Below are 5,401 nucleotides of genomic sequence, written 5' to 3' on the forward strand. Positions count from 1 at the left end.
CTCAGAACGAAGAGAACACAGTCAGTAGAAGCCTAATATATTAAAGAGTAGCCTAATCTATTTAGAAGGTCATGGATCGGTGGCTTAAGACAGGGACAATGAAATGAGAATGCCTCTGACACAAGGAGAAGGGTCACTCCCGCCGCGGAGCTGCATTCAAACAGCGTTTTTTTTCTCCCGCTGCAGAGACAACAAGATGATAACTTTATTCTGTGTTGTGTGACGTTGGATAATGACAACTCATAATTATGAAAAGTTGACTACTAGGATAGTCGGCTAGCCTACGGTTGGTAGTGAATTACTGCGGTCGCGTGGTCGGTATGCGCATTGTAACGGATCCCCATATAGTGGCATGAAACTTACTGCTGGTGAAATTACTCTTTTATTTTCTTCTTTCTTCTTTATACATTCAATAAACTGGCAAACTATCACCACCGTAAGAGCTTTGGCCTCATACGGGTCCATTAAACCATTCAACTTTTCAAATGTATGCATGTGCATCCGTCCGTAACTAAATCTCTAGCCGTACTGAGAAGTTCACATTAACACATAACACAAATCTGCGATACCTTTTTTACCTTCTCAAAATAAAAGTTCTAATTATCTATAAGAGATAAGGTGGCATAAAACCTCAATACATTCTTCAAACAATACATTATAATTTAGGCACACATCAAAGATCAATAAGGCAAATCCAAAGTAGGCAATCAACCCAAAATAATAGCCCTTATATGGGGTTATTTACACGCATCATTGTGTTTATTGGTGTTTAGTGATACATTGGCGAGTGTGTGATGGGAGTATGAGGCTGTGAGCGAACTATAGTTTGTAACTTAACCAAGTCACGCATGGAGCAGGGTTCCAGATACTTTGACTAGCGCATTGTCATATCTAAAACTAGCCTACCGATAAAAAAAGGAGTGCGAGGTCTGGGTAGGAGGCCTGTTGTTCCGGGGATATACTATTTAGTTAGATGGTCCGCAAGTTTTTTTTTATTGGCTAAGTGGTCCTTGGTCTGAAAAAGTTTGAGAAACACTGCTCTAAACTCTCCTACTGTCTCTAGTACCTACAGAGGGAACTGCAAGATGAATGTCATTTTGTACTTTCTTGTGTGGTACTGTAAATCATTATTATATATTTATGTTTGGTCTTGGGCTGGTCGTTATGATATGGGCAACAGTAAAATGCGATCTAGTGTCAGGTCTGTGCTTTTTTTTTGTCCGTGCTTTTACTTGTTTTCCCTTTCGTTCCTTTATGTTACTTCCTGTCTGCCATTGTTTCCTTCCTGTGTCTAGTCCTTAGTTCCCGCCATGTGCTTTCCTGTGTTTGTTTGTTTATGCCATGTGCGCCCTTGTTGTTGTCCGTGTCTCCACCCCTCACCTGTTCCCAATCATCACCCTGTTTGTTTGTCTGATTGGCTTCTCCTGTGTCCTGTTAATTCCCCTTGTTTAGTCCACCTGTGTCTCATTGTCTGCCCCGCCTTGATTGTTTTCACCTGTCCCTCGTTATCTGTTTTGTATATAGTCCATGTATTCTTGTTTCTCCTTTCGTTCTCGTCATTGTATGTTACATGGTATGTTCTGTGTATTGCTACTGTGCCCAGTGAGTAGCGCGTTCTCGTTGTTATTTATTTTAATCGTGTTTCCGACCCTTTGCCTGTACAAGGACTACTCTATTGCCTATGCCCATTTGGATATGTTTGCTTGCTTTTGGACTGTCTACCTGTGTATCGAATTCTGCTAAGTAAATGATTATTCTTCCCTATATTGCTGAGTTCTGCACATCACCACCAATTCGTAACATCTAGAGTGTCTGCACATGACTGTGAAACACTAATGTTAAAGAGAAAAGCATAATTTCATGGAGTCACCTTTTGCTGTTATTTGACCTTTTAGTCAGGGGTTTTCATTATTTGGTGGACTGCTCTGTATTGGTCTAAGCGATGCCTCTAGTTATATTCATAACATAACCTACGCGTGATTCAAGCTTCTGATCACCCAGTAAAACAGCATAGTCAGTAGCCAGCACATTTAGCCATAAAATATGTCTGTTGTTTAATTGCTTTTGCTTTATTCTTCTTCCCAGTAACATTAGATGGATCCCAATGTGTTTGTTTCTGAGCACAACACATCATATGACCCTTTGAAGGAGTTATCACTGTTGTTGATGAACTGCACAGGGACGCCACAACTCAATGAAGGTGGTCTGCAAAGAAAAACTAAAAAAGACAAGCGAAGTAAGTATCCTATACTATATGTCAATATACTACATGACCCCCTCTTCACTATCTATCAAAACTGTTAATCATTTTGATTGATAGGGGTGTTCTAGGTCTTGTTGTGTGTGTTATTTGATTGAAGCTTATACATTGTTAATAGATTGTGTTAGAAGTAAATGTTTAAAAACTTTTTGTGGATGGGTTGGAAAAAAAAGAAGCCTGAGTTCAATATACTTTAAGTATTCCTCTAAGGCCGAAATATAGCCAGGTAGGGCCGTATAACTGCTAATATGTTTGGCAACATCTTGCCGTGGTTGTAGACAAAAGCCAACAATCGGAGTCTAATAGCTCTGGCTCCAAGACCGGCAAAGGCCAGAAACCATGTCTGATGGCTCTCAAAATAGACAAAAGGCCAGGAGCCAAGCCCGATCCGCACACTTTCTAACCCGATGATGTCATTGCCCCACGTGAATGCCCCAAGCCCCGCCTCATAACCTCAGCCTGAACCCTTATTAACCCCGCTGCGTCACTTAATCGATGTTCAGAAGCTGGTTAGGAAAGGGATGACATTAACAAGCCACACTTTAACCTATCACTGTTTAATCTATTTGCATCATACCATTGTTCAAAACCGGTTTTTAGCAATAGCCTATATGAGCAAATCTTTTATTATATACGGAAGTTTCAAAACGTGATTCTAACTAGTCCTGTTTGAATGCTGTGGTAACAGTGATTTCAGGTGGTAGAGAAGTCGTTCAGCAATCGGAAGATTGCTAGTTGGATCTGGACTTCTGTCTTCTGTCACCTTACGCGCATGCTCCATGACGTCTTCATAGCGGATTCAACCACTCGCTCCGCTCCAGTGTTTCCGTGTGAATGCAAATTTGTCTTGACACGGCTCCGTGATTAAAAAAAAGTACCGGATCCAAAAATGTTTCCGGATTCAGGCAATCCAGGCTCCATGTAAACGTAGCCTCAGAGTGGGGGTCCATTTGAGATATGGTCTGGTATGTGGAGTTACGGTCTGATATGAAATCCACCTAAATCTAACAGTAGTGTGGAAGCACATGGTACTTAACTAGCCACATTCGGACTGTCTTTTATTCAATTTGGGGGGTTCGGTCTTCCTGGTCACAGCAAGGCCCAGGGTCTTGTGAGAGCACCTCAAAATGATAACCGCATGCGCGTGACTGGTTGGTGGGGGAGGGCCATATATTAAACAAAAGAGCTTTGTTGCCCCCTCACCCTGACAACATAGGCTTAATTCAGCCTTAGAGGAATAGTTAGAGTATACATATTGAGCTTCTTTTTTTTTTTTTTTTTTCAACCCATCCACAAAAAAGAAAAGATTAAAAACATTTACTTCTAACAAGCTTTTAACAATATATTAGCTTCATTCAAATAACAAACGCAGCACGACCTAGAACACCCCTATCATCAAAATGATTTAACAGTTTTGACATAGTGAAGAGGGGGGTCATAAATTAATCATAGAAAACATTAAATATGATTGATAGTTTTGACATATAGTTCACTTACTAACAACCTTGTGAATTCTTGGTTACACTGACGTTTATCAGAGATGACCAATACACAATTCTTGTGCCACATGAAGTATTGAGTTTATAAGTATTTGTGCCTATTTGGTTAAGAGGCTCGTGAGGCAAATCTAGACAAAAACTAGAAAGGCATATTTCCATGCTGTTTGTGAGACAAGATGCCTAAAAAAGGACAGTTGAACATGATAGATATTAGTTCATTCATAGGATGAAGACAAATTAAATATTGTTTGTGAAAGAAATCTTGCAGTGATGCTTAACTTTAACTTTTCACAGGTGACAGAGAAAAATGTTGGCGTGACCCAAGTTACAACAAAGACCCTTGATAAGTCCAAACCAACATGCCTTGGAAAGAAACCTGATCCATGTGGAAGTGTCTCCACTGATTTGGTGCAGCAGCAGACAAAAGAGTTCTTTTATCGTTGTCCAAAATGTGGGAAGGGTTACAATGAGAAGGAAGAATATAAAGAACACATGAATGAAATGCATCCTGAAGAGAAGAGGCATCACTCCACAGAGTGTGGCAAAAGCTTCACTGTTGCCTGTCTACTTCTCGAGCACCAAAGAATCCACACCGGTGAGAGGCCATATGATTGCAAAGAGTGTGGAAAGTCATTTTCTTCAAAAGAGAGCATCAGGATTCATCAAAGAATTCATACTGGAGAGAAGCCATACCACTGCATAGAGTGTGGGAAGAGCTTCAGAGAGCATAAATATTTGACAATACACAAACGAATACACAGTGGAGAGAAGCCATACAAATGTTCCTGCTGTGTGAAAAGTTTTGCTGCACAGTGTGCTCTTAAAGTGCATGTGAGGCAGCATACTGGAGAGAAGCCATATAGTTGCAAGGTGTTTTGTTTCATTTTCCAACTGTCAAAAACATGAAAGGATTCATATTGGACACAAACCCCATTTATGCAGAGAGTGTGGAAATTATTTTTCTTCAGGCTGGAATTTGCGGGCGCACATGAGGGTTCACACTGGCGAGAAGCCGTACATTTGCAAAGTATGTGGAAAGTGTTTTGCTTCAATTTCAAATTGTCAAACACATCAGAAGACACACACTTCACAGGAGTCATGACATTTTTCTTCCCGTCGACGTCATCGCCTTGTTTCCAGTTGGATATAATTGTGATGAAATTTGTTTTGTGGAGATACTCTTTCCCGAAAGGGAAACCAGATCTACCTGTGTCAACCTTTCTCTACTGCTATTGATTTTACTTCATGTCTTTAACTATTGTCTTATATTTTGCTATTGTGTATTCTGTTTCGCCATTGCTATTCTTTAGCCAGAAAGCATTTTCTTTTTTGTTCTCTCTGATGGTCCAAATTTTCTTGAATATTGGTGTGTATTTTAATAAAGTTACGTCTCCATCTATTTTATTTCATGGCTTTTATAGTATATTATGCAGTATGTGTTTTAACTCAATCATGGTCCTTCAGGGCTCAACAGACACTACATATACACGCACCATTAAGTGAACTGTAGACAGAGATGAACTTGGTTGGCATATCTTGTAGAAAGACAGCCTTTAGGTCAGTGTCTAATCACTAGCTGGTTTGGGATGGACCCCCCGACATTACACAATGTTGGACCTGAACAAGAAGGTCCCTATCACTC

The 5,401-nt window shown here is 40.2% G+C and overlaps 1 long non-coding RNA gene across 1 annotated transcript; it reads left to right on the forward strand.

Annotated features, from left to right (window-relative positions):
* Nucleotides 1-1,466: 1,466 nt before the first annotated feature.
* On the forward strand, nt 1,467-5,163 carry LOC122132962. The gene is made up of 3 exons (XR_006152461.1): nt 1,467-1,602; nt 2,086-2,236; nt 4,054-5,163. It is a non-coding gene; the product is annotated as an uncharacterized LOC122132962 (long non-coding RNA).
* The last annotated feature ends 238 nt before the right edge of the window (nt 5,164-5,401 follow it).

Source organism: Clupea harengus, chromosome 6, assembly GCF_900700415.2.
Source record: "Clupea harengus chromosome 6, Ch_v2.0.2, whole genome shotgun sequence".
NCBI classification, from domain to species: domain Eukaryota; kingdom Metazoa; phylum Chordata; class Actinopteri; order Clupeiformes; family Clupeidae; genus Clupea; species Clupea harengus.